The following is a 17,953-nucleotide window of genomic DNA, read 5'->3' on the forward strand; positions in this document are numbered from 1 at the left end:
AGTTCTCTTTGCTGCTGAGCTTTCTCTTTAGTCTCCCTGAGTTCCCTTTAAAAAAATTATTTCTTCTCTAAGTTCTATAGTTTCCTGAAGAATATAACATATTTACTTGAGTCACATATCTGTTTTGTTCCTTAGTGAAATATTCTGTATATGTGCCTGCCCTGTTTGGATGATGGTATTATTCAAGCTATTTCTTTCTTTTTTTTAAATATTTTTTCCTGTATAGATGACCTATCCATTGTTGGGAAGGAGGCACTGAAATCACCCAGCATTATTGTACTTCATTCTCTTTCTCTCTTTAGATTTTTCTTACCCTACTGGGTGGCTATTACTTTATGCCACTGTAAACATTAAGGTCAAAGATAAAACTATTGTAAGTTGTTGAGTATACACATTTCAATTTGACTTTTACATGTGTCTTTGAGGTTGGACCATAATTCCAAAATATGCAGTTCTGAATGCAATAATTCTGAATATTGGAGTTCCCAAAGATCAAAATCCTCCAAGTGTGACTTAAAATTTAAGAGGTTTGAGAAACACATGAAACATAGCACCTTATACAATAAAATAGGCCACAAGGAAAGATACAGTTTTACAAACAATGTTCAAGTACTCTGATGACAGTGTCACAAGCATAAGAGTTACCAATAGTGAAATTGTAGTCACAGAGAAAATAGCTCAGAAGTGAAATGCATAAACACAGATCACCACAGCTGGTAACTGTGTTCACCAGCTTTACATGTGCAGTCATCTGCAGTGTGGTTATGGATCATCTACATCAGATCAATCGAAAACAGTAATTCTTGATCACAAGGCCAGCCAGCATCCAGTCCAGACATGGCAAAGAACAGAAGGATTGCTGACCCTTGACTCCAAACCTCTGCTTTCTCCCCTGAAGCCAGCTGGTGACAATGATTACAGCAGAGACAGCGACTGAGCCCCACTCAGATCCTTCCCCAAGACAACAGGCACTATAGCGTGGACTGCATTGAAGGCTAAAGGAGATGGAGGCTGGGGCAAGATGCCATTGCACTGACAATAGTAATGGATGAACAACAACAGTCTCCAAGGATGTTTGAGCCAGATAGGGCTTCAGTCCAGGAATTAGGTTTTTCCCTTGTTCTCTCCCAACCCTCTCATGTTTCAGAACTGTAGCTCCTCCCATTTCCATGTAGGACTGTATTGAGGTCTGAAACATCTCTGGAGTGTGTCTTGGTTTTGGCAGGAGCTTCCAGCCTTCTTTTTGGTAGTGTTTGGAATATCAACCACATTTTGGGCAAGTGAATGAGCCCACACAACTTCACTTGGTTTGCTGGCACTTTCACAAAACTGTCTTCTTCTTCTACCAAGTTGCCTGGAACTAATAAAAGGAACCTCAGTCTCTGAAATAAATTCACAGTTGGTCACCACTGAGTGTGTGCTCAGACAAAATGTGATCACCAGAAATTTCATAGTCCACAAATGTAGATATAACCAAGAGCCTCTCTTTGTTTATTGAAGGGATTTCAATGTTTTTTCAGAACATGCAGAATTCTTGCACATGAGGCCAACTTTATGATAATGTATTTTTATGGAGTTAAATCAGCTCCCTCCTCACACACACACACAAAAGCCATGGAATGAAGTAGAACACTCTAGAAGCCTTTATTGTTTATAGCCTCCATATTAGAATCAGTAAAATCTGTAGCACAAAGAATTGTAAGAAATACCAATAACTGAAAATGGTAGAAAAAAAATCTATGAATAAGATAAAAAAAATTAACAAGAAATTTATGATGAAAGGGTGTGGTAGAGTTATAGATCAGGGCAGTTCAATGATGGGGTCCCAGGCCCCCTTTTACAATCATTAACTCTATCTTAAAGTCCTACGTCATGGTGAATCGCTGACAGTTTTTTAAGGCCGTGGTTGTCTTGGGAACATATTCAGTCTCACTCATTCTTCAGTGCTGCTCTAGCCGCTGGTGTGTTTATTCCCTTTGTGATTTTTCCATTGTTTGGGCCACCGTTCTGTGTTGTTTTGGGCACCTAGAGACATCCATTTCCCTGTTTACTCGTAAACAGACTTCAGGTTTCTGTGAAAACCATATGGTGATGAAACAACACCATTGTGTAAGTGCCTTCTTGCCCTACCCTGCATATAATTACTTTCAAACTGGCCAGTAATTCTGCTGGCTTCTCACAATGTGGCTTGAATTCATTAAGGGCTCCTGGATTTTCATCAGCTGGAAGGAATGTCAATGCAGACAAATGACGCATTTTGACATTCAAATTTTTGTCATTACTTATCATGTGGCCAATCTACTTGTTGAAAATTTCCACCAAATGCACTGGGTTGAATGGAAAAAAACCAGACTCCATTGGTAGCACATTGAAAATTCACCTTTAGAATCCTTGCTCATATCTGATTGCATGTGTGTTATTTTGTAACCAGAGATTCGGAAGAAATTCATTTTCTCATCCAAAATTTGCAACATATTCAAATAGCCATCCAGCAGTCTTCACTTTACTTTCATAATATACAGAAACAAATGGCTGGGTTCAATGATTTTCTCTGGTAGGGCACACACTTAGACATAGTGGGGACAGTTTTGAAAGGGCAATACTCAACTGCAGTAAAGCTTGCAATAGTTTGTCTATGTTATAGTCAGTGGTTACTGTAAGAGGTCTAAAGAGCCACATCCCTAACCAAGACTCTACTCCCTATTCAGCCTGCTTTGTAACAGGGAGGGGACTCTAATTAGTAAATGTCTTTGAGCCAAATTCATTTCACTAACTGACAAAGGGCATGACACTACGTGTGAAAGGGGCACAGACAATGCATGAATGAATAATTTGGAAATTGCCCTGGAGAAAACAAACAAACAAAAAAAGCATTAGTTCTTTATCAGTTTTCTATTTCTATTTTTCATGGAAATGGCCATTTTCAGGCTTTAGGCTTTAAGAATTTCAGCATTTGAAGTGTTAAACATTTTATTATTATGACCTGGGATTTTTATCTTTAGAGACTTGTGTCTCAGGATTTCAATGTCTGAGGGGTTATGAAACTCAAAACCTTTTCTTTTGTTATGTTGGTTGGTACCAGTTTACCTTATCAGTGAGTTTTAGAGTTTTAGAAGTTTTAATGTTATTATTTAATTTCATTGCAGTTTTAAGAATTCCATTTAGCATTTCTTACAAGTCAGATGCAGTTCTTGTGAGCCGTATAGGATGATGGTAAACTCACCCAGATTTTTTTAGTCTATGAATATCTTTCATGTTTTTATTGCTATTTATAATCTATGAATATCTTTCATGTTTTTATTCATTTCATTCATTTCTAAAGGATAGCTTTACTGGGTATAGAATTCTTGGTTGGCTTTTGGAGGGAAGTTGTTTGTTTTTGTTCTTGTCATTTGTCTTTTAGTGCTTTGAATGTATCATCTCATTGTCTCTTAAAGTTTCAGCTGATAAGTCATCTAAAACTCATGTGTGTCTCTTTTCTTTTTTCTGTTTGTATTTTTCTTTTTCCTGACTTTTAGATTAAATTAAATTAGAAATAGCATATCCATTGACATTTCTTTCTATCTGTAGCTGTAATTGGTTCATTATCCTACTGTTTTGTTGTTTAACTTATCATTTTATATAGCTTTGACTGATGCTATATTGTTTTATTTATTTATAAGAAACTTCTGATAATTCCCATTTTCCTGCTCTACATCTTTCTTTATATTACTTACTGTGGTCATTAACTCTTAAGGGCACATTATAGTTCCACATTCCGCTGGTTTTATTTAAGTAATAAGCTATCCATATTTTTTAAAAATAGAAATAATGATGAAAACAATCTTACATATTTACTCGTGTAGACCCCATTAGGTGCCACTGTTTCTATATGCTCCAAATTTCCCTCGGCATTGTTTTTCTCTGTCTAAATCACTCTCTTCAATCTTATTTAATTTGGGTTTGCTGGTAGGAATTTTTTTTTTCAAATATTATATGTAATGAAATCTTTGCTTTACTCTTGTTTTTTAAAAGGTATTTTTGATCTCTGTGCTTTCGAGGCCAGCCCGATTTACAAAGCAAGTCCAGGACAGCCAAGGCTACACAGAGAAATCCTGTCTTGAATCCCCTCCCCCGCCAATAAAATAAAATAAATAAAAGAAAAAGAAGAAAAGAAAAAGGTATTTTTACTAGAAGCAAGTGCCTTGTTGTCTATTAGAGCAGAAAGTAGACCAATAAAGACTGTACTAATTACTTTTCTGGTCACTATAACCAAATACCTGATGAAAACGTTTTGGCTTATGCTTCAAGATGGGGAAAAGGAAGGGAAGTGGGAGGGAGGGAGGGAAGGAGAGAGGGAGGGAATAGAGGGAGAAAGTGAGAGAGAGAGAGAGAGAGAGAGAGAGAGAGAGAGAGAGAGAGGTGTGCAGGCGCTGCATAATAGGATTTCCCTGTTTCTTTTTCTTCAGCCTGAGGTGACAGCCCAGAGGAAGTTAGGCTGTGAACCTTTACTATCACAGACTCCAGGAATTCTTCATGCTGGTATTTATGAGGAAACAAACAAACAAAGAAACACCCCATCATACAGTCATTCTGGAATTTTTATTTGTTCCTTTTCTTTTCTCTTCCTCCTTTTCACCCCTTGTCTTCTTTATTTTAGACATAGTCTCATTCCAAAGCTCAGGCTGGCCTTGAATTCAAACTGCTTCAAATCCTGCAGGGCTGGAAGGATTAGCATGTCCCAGAACACAAGTATCAGAAAGAACAGCTCCCCCCAAATATACTTGGAATGAAATCAGTGAAGTTCCACTGTAAAGTGTATGGGCAGGTCTGTAGCTGGTCTTTGCTACTTTGTAGTTTCTGTTCTCTTCTCATTCATTATCCCCCTGGTTTTGCCCTTTGTCACTAGATAGGAGAGAAAGAAGGATGGAGGGGAGAGAGAGATAGAGATCTCTGAATCTGATTTCTTTCCTTTTGTTTCTTCTTTGAGCGTGAATACTAACAAAATGCAAACAACCCCTAAATGACCACCAACCACCAACCCCGCCTCTCGGGGGCCCTAGCTAGCATTTATAGACCCTCTGAAAAGTTCCCAGGATTTCAAATGTCACACAATCGCAGAAGCTATTTGCAGCTGGCATAACTAAAAAAAGAAAAACAAAAAAACAAACAAACAAAAAGCACTGCTAGAACACTAGGTAAATCATTGTCAGCTGCTGTAGACAGTCCGAAGCAGCCCCCCATCCCCACACCTGGGATGAAAACAAAAACACATTTTTATAATATTTCTGAGTTTTTAAAGAAACCAAAATTCCAAAAGTTTCACTACAGAGCTCTACATCAGAAACAGACAGAAATGCCAGTGACTTTCCACAATGTCTGAGTTTGCTGAATAACAAGCTCACAAAAATCAGTTTCCAAAGGCTGAATTTGTCTGATAATCATACTTTCCTTGGTAATTTGGCTGAGGCAAATGAAGTTTTTTTTTTAATTGCAATCTTAATTACTCATATTAACTCTCTATGACACATCACATAGTAAAATTCTATATCTGTCTATCTATCTATCTATCTATCTATCTATCTATCTATCTATCTATCTATCTATCTATCCCTATCTATAGATGTTATAGAATGGTTACAAAGGATTAAAGAGGCTACCGTAGCATTTTACAAGGTTGCAGGAGTAGTTGATAGAAATGGAAATAGAATCTATATCGATAAGTTATGGGATCCGAGTTCCCTGCAGAAAAGAAGCTGCCACTGTAGAGTCTGAATCAGTGTAGGCTCTGAATCAGTGTTGAGAGCAATGATCCTGAGGTGATGGCTCCAGCTAAGAGGTCAAAGCACAGGACTGGGTTGAGGCATGGAAAGCACAGGCTGATGGGTGGAGGTCTAGACATGTCAACAAGAAGACAAATGCCAACGCTTTGTACTAAGCAGATCTGAATGCCCAGGGACAGTACAGAGTTCTCTGCCTGTTGGTCTTAGGAGCATATACCAGGTACCAGATGACAGGCTGATGGGGTCATCGCCATTGTTAGTGGTGAGGGTCCACTTCTTTACGGGGCCTACGGGAGGGGCTTATAGCCTTTCCTTGGTCTAGTGTTTCTGAGAAGTTCTTGGACTTGATTTCTCTGATATGATTTTAATACACACTCATCTGGCCCCTGTGGTCTTGAATACCCTGGTAAATTTAAAGGACACCTTTTCTATTCCTATTATAAATTCTGTCAGGTAATGACCAAGCCAGCAACAGGACGGAGCAGAGGGTCTGGAACGGAGTCCTGTCTCTGCTCCTCTCTGGGCAGCTGTGAGGCTTTGCAAATGGAGTCACCTGCTGAGTGGTAGTGCTCCTCTCTGTGTATGATGATAACAACATCCCCCCCAAACTCACCTTTGTAGGGTGAACATTCCCGCATACTTCCTAGACCACTTCACAGTTTGCCATCTCCTCCAGTAAGCCTTTTGGACTCCTTCCTCCTCAGCCTCTCCCGCTAGAAGTATCTTCTTTGAAATTTCAGAACCAGTTTGCGTTTTTCTCTTGAAGTTATCCATCTCTGTCTATCTTTGCTATGTTCAATTATGTTTGTGCCTTACGCCTTCTGTCAAGCTGCTTGAACGGCATATCTATAGCCCCCTCATTTCTGGACCCTGCGAGGAGACGTTCACACATTAGCAGTTCTTCACAGCCTGTAAACTGTCACGGCACTAGAAGAGTGCCAACATGAATGCAGTTGGGAGAAAATGATAGCGTGAGCATTTTAGAAAGACCCTCCTGGACCCAGGTAAAAACCACTGCCGAAGTGATTCCTCGACAGGTTTTCATGATTCTCACCTTCACTGGTTTTGGATATTAAAAAACAAACCAAACCAACCAACCATTGTTAGCGTCATGCTCTATGGCCCACAGCAGTATTTGAGATGTACTGTAAAACTGTTTAGACATGTTAGGAATATCCTTAAACATTCGTCACACAGTCAACATCTCTTCAGAATACATACTATGAACCCCAAGGACTTTTCCTGTGTCTGGTGGCATATATTTTCTTGTTAGCCTCCATGCCGGGGCTTAGCAGTGCATGGCATTCGTGGTTAAGTGTCTCCATGAACCATGTCTTGTGGTTGTGGTTGAAGTCTTCACTGTGCCACCTGGAACCTTACGAGGATGTCTGAACTGGCTTTCCCCTGCCTAAACTCTAAGACAGTGGCTCTCAACCTTTCCAACGCTGCCAACTTTAATGCAGTTCCTCATGTTGTGGTGACCTCCTCCCCCCAACCGTAGAATTATTTTCATTGTCACTCCGTAACTGTAATTTTCCTACTGTCTTGAATCTTAATGTAAATATCTGTGTTTTCTGAAGGTCTTGGGCAACCCCTGTGAAAGAGTCATTTGACCCCTAAAGGGTTGAGATCAAAGGCTAAGAACCACTGCTCTACTCCATCTACTATTTGGACTAATAATCCTTCTTGAGTACATATTGAGATGTAATAATTGATAGAGTTGGAGGCATGAGCCTGAAGCCTGACATCTCTGGTTGGGAATCTAAAGTCTACCATTTCTTAGATGTTTGGCCTTGAAGAAGAAACTCTCACTTATTGAACTGTCTCAGGATATTTAATCGCATTGTGAACCCATTGTGTAATATACTGGAAAAACCTGTTTCTGACTGTGGTGTGGCTCAGCCCTAACATATACCTTTAAGAGCTTTCTGCTTATTGAAAACAGGATTGAATAAAGTCAACTCTGGGTCAAGAGGTGGAGCAATCAAACAGTTGACAGGAAGTGGACACAGAAAAAACAGAGAGAGTAGGAGGAAGTCAGGAGGAAGGATAGAGAGACACACAGAACTAGCAGGGAGAGACATCCAGTTTGAGGGTATTTGTTTGTTTTTGTTTTTTTGTTTTGTTTGATTTTGGGACTGCATGGAGGAGAGCTTGTATTTTCTTTTGGCACATTGGCTGAGGAGGAAGGTCATCTGGGTGCTTTCTCGGCCTCTCTGAACTAGCAGGCTTTCACCCCAGAATCTGGTTCCACAGTCTTTGTGGGTAAAATTGAACAACTGAGATTTTGTTAAAAAAACAACCCCAACCTCAGCCTTCATCTGCTATGAGCTTTATGTGAGACAGCTCGGGAAACTCTGCTCCATACCTGGGTCCTGGTTTAGCACTTAAATATCATCACTTCCTTTTTCTGTCACAATGAAATGTATGTGGCTTTTCATCAGTCACGCTTTGTCTTTTCACTTTCCCCATATGATAAATGAGTGACTATCACACTCAGCTCTAATTGCTGATAATAGTTCTAGGCATTGATAATAATCTAAGGGATGAACTATGATTTAGACTTAGAACTCAACAGAAAAATCTATACAGGTTTTCACATTCTGATGCTCCAGCAATCCCTCCCAATCCTTGACAGCTATCTCCCGGGTACATTTTGCTCCTCCAGTCTCTTCCACCAGAAGCTCTGGGGCTAACTAGATAAAGATTTCCTCTTTAGAACTTCAGCAAGAGACTCAGGACCCCAGACCCCAGACCCTTCTGGCTGCTTGGTGGGATGGCTATGCTTTGCATCTACAGGGCCCCTCCAAACTTTGAGACAGTCTTCATTTTCGAGGGATATTTCTCAGTTTATCAATATATGTGGACAGGAGAAGAGAGAGGCCACAGTGGGAGCAAGGGGAAAGCTGGTGGCATGCTCTTTTCTCAGATGTGCTGTGGACATCAGCTGTTGTAGGACAAGATCTGGGCAACAAGAGTGGTCTCAGCCCTCTTCCTGGGATATAATCTGAGCATTTCATGTGACTTGTCTAGGCTTGTTTCTTTAAACTGTACTATGGGAGTTGGGTCACTCTTAGCCTAACATTTGGCACTGTACAAAGGTAATGGATGTGTATTAGTGTTTTATTAAGTGTTATAGGATTCTACACAGAACTATAACCAAAACATTTTATACCAAACACTGAAAACTCAATTACACCCAAACAAGTATTTACACCAACTTGGAGGTTGGAACAGAAATTATTTATAAAGTATGGTTTGTTACTGAGTATGTTTTGGTCTTCAATTAAAATTCCTTCTAAACTCAGGCTCCGTGCTACAATGGCTTCAGAATTGGTAATAATAAAACATTAGTTACACTGGTGGGCAATGACTTTATTTAAAAGAAGATGAAGCGTTAACTTACTGTCTCACAGGACTAAGTGAATGTTCTTAAGCAGCTATACAGAGGCCTCCGCCACTGCCAGCAGTCATCCGATTGGTGGCTGAGGTACACAGAACAACTTATGTTTTATGTAGCAGTTTCCTCTTGCCATTGTGTCTGAGCCTCACAATTCCTTTGGGGAATCTTTCGTATAACTCCTTTTATTGGCAGAGGAACTGAGAATCAAAGAAGTTGGTTTGCTTTAAATCCCCGGGGTTAACAGGAAATGACAAAGCCCAGGAAGCCATGAAGCAATCCAGGGATCAGGGCAGGGGTCCGCCGCCAGACCTTAGGCTGCGGGGCGGGGGGCTCCAGCCCCACATACAGTCACTGCGCATGCACAGGAGTCAGGCCTGCTTCACCGAGACAGACTATGCAAAGGGTTTAGCCCCGGCCTGGGCACTGACACTTAACACAAACTGGCCATTCTTCGTCTTCCACCTCATTTTCTATTGGGGCACTTAGTTGTTGACAAATAGAGCCACGGGCAGCTTCCAATTTACGCATTTGCCCAAACCACCCAGGAACAGGCTCCTAGCAAGCTAGCCTGAAACTGACTGCTACTTCCCTCTCATCTTGTGTGCCCTGGGTGTTGGGGACTTCTCCCTTCCTCTCCCTCTGGTATGAGGAGCCAACATTTCATCCCTGAGCCTCCTGGGGTGGCAGGTGGCTGTGGTTGTGGGGTGGGCTAGTGCTTCAATGTGTCAGAAAGGAGATAAAAAGAAAAAGAAATAAAAGAAACAAACAAAACCCTGCAACCTTTCAGGGAGATGCTGCTCCTCCTCCCTGAGGCTCCTCTCCTTCACTCAGAGCCTCTGCCTTGGTCACCTCTGCCAACTTCCCTGCTTTGCTTGGGAGACGAGGAAGTACTTGTTCTCTGGGCTCAGACAGACTCTACTATCTGAGAAGGTGGCAGAAATACAAATTCACTGGTGCCCCACACCATCCCTACAGAATGTGTGTGTGTGTGTGTGTGTGTGTGTGTGTGTTCAGATTTGAAAATCACCGTTTTAAAGAAAAAACATGAGAGAAAGCAGAGAGCCTGAGCATCCTGCTTTGATTCTTGGCAAGCACTGTGCTGACCATTCAGGCTTTTGTCAAAGGCTATATGCTGGCTGCACAGACCGGAGCGTGGTGCTTCCAGGGTGGGGGGAGCTGGGGTACTTATGTGACTACTGTCTACTTTGTGGAACAGGGGGAGGCTGAAGAGGCAGCTGGTCTGCTATTTCCTGAGGTCCTACCACGTCAGTGAGCTTGGCACCCAGCACTGTTTCATTTAATTTTCATTTTAACATTTTGAAAAGAGAATTTACCTGTATTTACAGCTGAGAAATCTGGAGTTGCGCTTGAGAAAGTTAAAGAGAAGACAGAGTGGGGGGGAGGGGGAATGCTGATTCAGGACCACGGAGGACACAGACTCCGCATGAAGTAGGGGACGAGCACACTTACTGAACCATTATGCTACAGATGGGCAAACTGAGGACTAGGAAGCAGAAAGGACTTGCCCAAGACGATGCCAAAAGCCAGTGACTACCAGTGCCTAATGACACGCTCTGCCTATGCCGTACCAATAATCAATTGCTTGCATGTGTAAAACTGGTTTGAACTTTGTTGAACTAATTTTGAATTTGTAGAAAAGTTGCAAAAATATTAGCATTGTTTTTTGCTCTTCCTCCCACCTCTCCTATTTTATCATCACCAAGATCTCAGGATGCCGCTGAAACTCTGCAATCTGAGTAACTGTAGGTTTACACTCAGTTATAAGAAACATTACAGGTACTCTGGGTGTAGCCTTAGGGGCGTACCCCCCAATAGCACTATCTTATGCAGAAAGTATATATTTGTTTAAGCATGCTCTCTCTCTCTTACTCAGGCTCACCCTCATTTAGGACAATGTCCTTTAGATCTCCTCTGAAGAGACACTTGATCCTTTTCTGCAAAAACTTTTATAAGACCTCACGGGCATGGCCATCCATTGCACAGGTGGAGGAGATGGGAAGCTGGGGACAGGGTTGGAGGAATGGAAAGGTTTCTGAGATTGTCCTAGGGAGGGATCCATAACCCAGAGCCATTCTCTGTGAAATACCTGGTGCCGAAAACTCATCATGTCTACACTCTCCTCTGCTGAGCCGAGCATTAGAACTCTTTAAAACTATCTATCTATCTATCTATCTATCTATCTATCTATCTATCTATCTATCTATCTATCTATCTATCTATTTGACTGACTGTGCTCCCTTTTCTGCTGCTGTGTGCCTCTCTCCAGCTGGTACGAGTCCTTGGCTGAATGAATGAACTCCAAGTAGGTGTATTTTGCAGAGGCAATCTTCCTTCAAAGGGTAGCTTTGTTACCTGGACAGAAGAGTAGCCACGACTGGCCAATCAGAAAGAAAGCCAAGTAGTGCTTGCCTTGCTGAGGGAAAGAGCCCCTAAAAGTTGACAGGGATGGAGTACTCCAGAGTAACTCTGGAACTGGGGAGAAGGAAGCTCTTTTAAGTGTTGTGAGTCCTGGGACTCTGTGTCAGCCTGTCGTTGAAGCTCTGGCATACTGTATTCCTGAGTGAGGAATTCAATTCATATGTTCCTGGGCAATTTACATGATTTTCAGCACAATGCCAGGGTTGTGTACGAGCCGCTGGGTGTTGATGGTAAAGCTTGCTTTGTTCCATGTGGAGCCTAGTCCCGGATGGAAAGCCAGCTGGTCCAATACTGGACAATGAGCAAGAGCAGAGGGCACAGTGTCTGAGGCCGGCGTCTGCCAGAGCACTGCAGTGTCCAGCGAGAAGTGGGAGAGGTCACGAGCTCCAAGAGCTCTGCCAAGCGAACTGGCAGGACCTGAGAGGCAGAAAACAGCGTGGGGCTGCAGAGGAGCTGGGAAGCTTCTGGTGCAGAGGAAAATGGGGTCACCAGGTGAACACCAGGCTTGCTTCTTGTTTGGCCTCGAGAAGTTAACTTTCTCCCAGGGGCCTCGGCCTCCTATTCTGCAGAGTGCATTACGGGATCGCATGATCTTTGTGGACCCGAATAGACTGTTAATTTATTCTAAGAGTCTTCAGTGTCTTATTACAAAGATTATTTGGCACTGCCTAAATAAATGTTTCTCCAAGAAAAATTTTTACTCTAGTCCTCAATGAGAAATAAATTTTTTACACAGTAATCCTGTACTGTGTATACTGAGTGACTGAAAGGGACATTTCACAAATCATCACTTTATCTTTCTACAGAATAGGCTGATAAGCCAATGCAGAAGCTCTGCTTTAAAGGCTGCAAGGCTTCCATGGGGCAGGGGGCAGTCTATGTAAGTCATAGTTGAGAGAATTGCAAACCCACAAATAACAAACCTGGGAACTACAGCTCTCCATGCAGTAGGTGAAATTTGTTAAAAATTGTGTGCGGGGGGGGGGGGGGCTGTTGCACCTGAAAAGAAGATCTGAAAATAACGAATAAGTCACACGCACTTGTAAGACAGGGGCCGTCATCAGAAACATCATTGTAAGTGAAGAAACTAAACATCAAAGGCAAATGCTTCATGGTTTCATTTATATGAAATTTCTAGAAAAGCAAAACAATAGAGAGGCAGGAAGCGGACCAGAGGTTTGCTGGGCTGAAGGAATGCACAAAGGAAGGGGCTGTGTGTGGGGTGAGGAGAGGGCTTGGAAACCGGTGATGGCTGCACATCTGTATAAACTTAGCGGAGCCACCACACTGTGCAGGGATAGCGGGGAAACACAGGACGTAAAGGCTGAGGCGCGGGGACCGGCTAAGCGAAGCCTGACGTGGAGGAGGTAATAGATGATCTGGTTCCTTTGCGCTGTGTTCTTCAGACGCGCCAAGTTTGGGCTGAAGCTCTCGGTACTTCCTTGTCCCCTCACATCCCATCCATGGCGTCATTCAGTGACACGTGGTTCATAAGCAGCTCGTGGAAAACCAGAAGAATAGATGAATGTGCTCACATCTATCTTGGAAGGGAAATTCTTTCATAAGCAGTTGGGGTTTTTTATAAATCCAAGCGACTCTTAGATTTATTTATTTATTTATTTATTTATTTATTCATTTATTGTCTCTTGTAATGTTTTTAAGGGCAAGATCTCACCGTCTTGTCCAGGGTAACTCTGACCTCTTGGGCTCAAGTGGTCTTTCTGCCCCAGTTTCCTGGGGAGCTGGCACCGTGGCACCAGCCGAAAACAAGCTTATATGCAATAACCAACAGATGCCAGGGGCAGAGCGTAACAAGAAGCAGTTTTAGGCACATGCTTTTGTCATGTTTGCCGTTGGTTCTGACTACGTGCGAAGCACGGGCAAGAGCATTTCTTTTGGGGGCTTAGGATGGGAAACAGCCGCCTGCAGCTGGGTTCCCTGGTTGCCCCTCCTTCCTTGCTTCAGTTTCATCAAGGCGGTGGTCCTCTGACCTCTACCCTCCCCCTACAGAAACAGAAATTTCTGTCAGGGGTCTTAGTGCCTCATTTATGCCAAGTTTCTCCAAGTGTCGGGGGTATTTGGGAGCCTTATTTGTAACCTTACCTTGTGGTTATTCAGTTTTGAGAGGGAGTCCCAAGGAACTAGCCCCTATTTATGATGAAAATCCCATTGCCTGGAACTAAGTGAGAGAAAAGGCCCCTGTTTCAATAACCACAGCACTCATAGCTTTATAGCTTCAGACAGGGGTGAAAGAGTAGATGCTAGGTAGGAAACCTCAAAGACCAAGACTCTGTATCGTCAGCCTCAGAGCACCTGCTTTTAGAGCCTCACAGCCCCCTTTAGCAGAATTGAAACGCGCCTGTCATCCTTGCATTGGCTGGGATGAAGTTTGTCCAGAAGCAGCTTAAGGGAGGAGAGATTTATTTTGGTTCATAATTTCAGAGAAATCTTAATCGGGGAAGGTCTGGCAGGGGCATGGCTCTGTATGTGGTGGGAGGAGCAATAGAAAGAGTGACTGCCTTACAAAGTGGGACCAGCACACACACACACACACACACACACACACACACACACACACACACACACACACACACGACGGAGATGGAGAGGACTTCCCAGGCCCTCCCTAGTAACTGCTTTATTGCCAGCCAGGCTCCTAAAGGTTCTATACACTTCAAAACAGTGCCATAATCTGGGAACCCAGAGTACAGCAGATGAACTTTCGGGGGATCTCTCATGTTCAAACCACAACAGCGACCAGACCATCATCCATGAATGCTGCAATTGTTTGGCTGCTGTTAATCAATCCAAGCCAACCCTCTTGTACTTGCACTTTGAACCCAGCAGCATAATTTACTTTCATCTCACTGAAGCCATGTGCAACTGTCTGCTTTAGACTCCCAGTGTCTTTTACACTCTCTATTCACTCATCGAATACATGCCATAATTTCACCAAGATGCTTATCAATTCAAATGTTGCTAGGTAAGCTTTTGCCCTATGGCATCTCCCATCCACCCCTAGCTTTAGCTAACCTTCCGTCTGGCATTTGTGCCCACGTTTCCGTTTCATACCTGGTCACTGAAGGAGAAACCATCTCCCTTGGGTTCAGGGCCCCTTTCCCAGCTCCAGTCTAGGCTGTCTGCCTTCTCCACCTCTGGCTCTGCCTCCTGCAGGCACGGCTGTGGCTGTTCATCCTCACAGCAGAGACTCCAGTATTCCTGCCACAAAATAGCATCCATCTCTGTCACTGTGTTACCCCTTCCAGCTGGCCTCCTGCCTCCTGCCACTTTCTTCCTCAGTGGAGTCTCTAGAACAGCTGTCCTAATGCTGCCACCCTTTACTAGAGGTCTTCATGTTGTGATGACCCCAAACATAAAGTTATTTTTGATGCTACTTCATAACTGTAATTTTGCTACTGTTATGAATCATATTGTAAATACCTAAGCTTTCTGATAGTCTTAAGGGACCCCCGTGAAAGGGTCACTTGACACCCCAGAAGTCATGACCCATAGGTTGAGAACTATTGCTCTAGACAGGATTGCTCCCAATGCTAATATCCCTACCCTCCTTCCATCCTCAGCTGTCCAGCTTTGTCCCAGGTGCCCTGAAGGACCCTGAGTTCCCAGAGAGCAGACAGACAGCTGGTCATGCTAAAAGACCTGACAGGATCTGCTGGCTCCTGTATGTGCTGTGCTGCTCCCTGGATGAGGTGTTCATCTCTCATCCCTGCGCGTGTGCCAGGTGCAGCATGAGCCCCGAGCGCAGTGTGAGTGGGGCCTCTGAGAGTCTCTAATAGAGCAAAGGACACTGGAAAGTCAAGGACGGCCACTTTGAATAGAGGATGCTGCTCAGAAGAAAATTCCCAGAAGAGTGGCAGCAGAGAGGATGGGCAGCTGTCCCCATCTCTACTTTGGATGAGATACCTCTGTCACAGGGAGAGGGGAGAGTGTCAGGGAAGTCACATGGAGGTACTGCACAGAAGTGGAGAGAGCTGGGCAGTGAGAAAGAAAGTCTGGCCATGTCACTGCCATCATTTTGAAGATAACAAAGTCTCTGGGTGCTAACGCACAAATAAGCGTTTGGGGTGGGGTTTCTGGGTGGGGTTCGAAGCAGTTTTAGAAAGGACTGGTGCAGACGGGTCGTGAAAGGTGCAGTAGCATATATCAGCCACCAGGTGACACCAGAGGATTTCCTTCAGCGCAGACAGATTTTGTCTATGTGCTCCTAAGTGCCATTGGTGTCATACCTAATCTCTAAACAAGACAGTTCTGAGATTTCGAGAAAATACTTATTTTGGAGGATGCAACGGAGCTATTCATTAGCTGTCTTTGAGTATGCAGATTTAAAACTCAGCCCCTCCCAGAACTTTAAAAGCTCTCAAAGAGGTTGTCCCTGTACTTCTCCCAGGAGCTTTGGCGCAGACTCCATATCCTGGCCACGGGCAAGAAAATGCTCTGACATGGTCCTAATGGGACCACTTGCGTACCCCACAATGTAGAAGACAGGTATAGATGTCAGGAAATGCCATGGGTTGTTAACAGAGATCTGCCCCTTCTTCCTGGGCTCTGAGCAAATGTTGGGCATGGAGCTTGAATTCTAGACCGTTATGAGTCTGGGTTTGAGAACCCTCTCTGATGATCTGGCGGCTGTCACAGACCCTCCCATCCAGAATGTTCTTTATAACCGTGCTCTTTTAGTGGCTCCCGAGACCCATTGTATAGCCACATACGATTTCCGCCAGCCTAATGTCCAGCAGTCACGCTGTGATAGCTACCTGTTTCAGCAGCTTCCTGCAAGAGTAGACTCTACAGTCTAAAGAGAAGCTGTGGAGGAGTAGAGTCCCACTGTTGTGTTGGTGGTACTTTGTAGGCCACTAATTGGAGTTAAGCTTTCCCAGGAGGACTTCGGCACTGAAGAGATGCTGGAGTTTGAAGCTGTACTGCAGCGGAAGCTAAGGAGTCACAGTCTTTAGCCAGGACCTGCCTACTGGGATGGTATCCAGGCTGCACGGGAAAGACACAGCTTCTTGCCAGCTACACATCTGTGTCTCTGTCCTGTAAATCTCTCCCTGTGCCAGGGTGCCCCGGGTACTCTGCCTACTTCTCTCTGTTTTATATAGCTTCTCCATACATGTATATCTGAAGGATTCCATGCATCCCAGAACTAGAATCAGCATAGATCAAAGGAATTAGCAATGGCCTTGGAATTAGGAGTCTCCATTTGGTCCTGGCTGCCATCTCTTAACTGTGAGACTGGCCTCAACTATAAAATGGGAATGATAACTTTTATTTTTTGTCTTATTCTGTTCCTTTTACACTGCCCCATAGATTATTTGTTCTCTTTAGGACAATTGATTAATTACAACATTGGGAAAGAGAACTTCATCTTGAAATGGGGGAAGTAAGGAAAAAAAAATCAGCTATGCAACATGGGAATGATGTTGAAAGATGGGTTTTTGTAACAGCAGCACAGTAAGAGCCCTACATCCCCACCTCCTCCCGGCCATCTGTTATCCAGCTGTCTTAGCGTCTTCCATACCAGTGCCCTACCAGCTGCATGCACTGGTCACCAGATCGGTATATCCTGCGTCCTGGTCACCCAGGCCAGGCTATCAGATCCCGTTCAAGGACAAGTTCGAACGAACCTAAGATTAAGCCCTTTCTTTTCTTGAAACCCTCTTGCCAAGTTCAAGTTCCTGCTGCGAGTTGACTTCCTAGCCTTCTTCTTGTTAATTCTTATACTCATTTTTCTCCTCTAGCAGCGACTGTGTAGAAAGCTGCCTTAGTTTTCCACGGCAGCACATGTCTTTACACTCTGTTTCTGACTCTCCCATATCCTTTGGGTTTAACTGGGAGGCTTCTACAAGATCATTATTAAACTCAGTCACATCAAAAGCTTTCAGAGCATTCATTTTGTCTCTTGGGCCTCCGCTATTGCCAACAGGGTCAGGCTAAGCTGCTGGACAGATATGAGAATGAGAGAGCTGATCACAGAGTCACCAGAAACTTCCCAGGTGACCAACTACAGACATGAAGTCAGGACTGGCCAAGTCCTGCTCAGAGTTCAGCAGAATCACCCAGCTGAACCACAGACTTAAGTGACTAGTTATAGGGTAGCTTGTTAGGTCTCAGGTCCTAGCTGATATAACTGTGCCACTCAAGATAATTTCCAGACTGTGCTAGACTGTGGTAGTGGTAATTTACGGGCCATTCCTTGCAACATATACCTGCTAGCCTGAAAAGTATATTCCTCCATTTACGTTTCTACCTCGCTGTCAGAATGAACTGAATGACAATCTGAAGAAGTTAGAGACCCATCTTCCCATTTCATAGATGAAGAGACCGTGAC

The sequence above is a fragment of the Meriones unguiculatus genome, chromosome 17, assembly GCF_030254825.1.
Source record: "Meriones unguiculatus strain TT.TT164.6M chromosome 17, Bangor_MerUng_6.1, whole genome shotgun sequence".
Lineage (NCBI taxonomy): Eukaryota > Metazoa > Chordata > Mammalia > Rodentia > Muridae > Meriones > Meriones unguiculatus.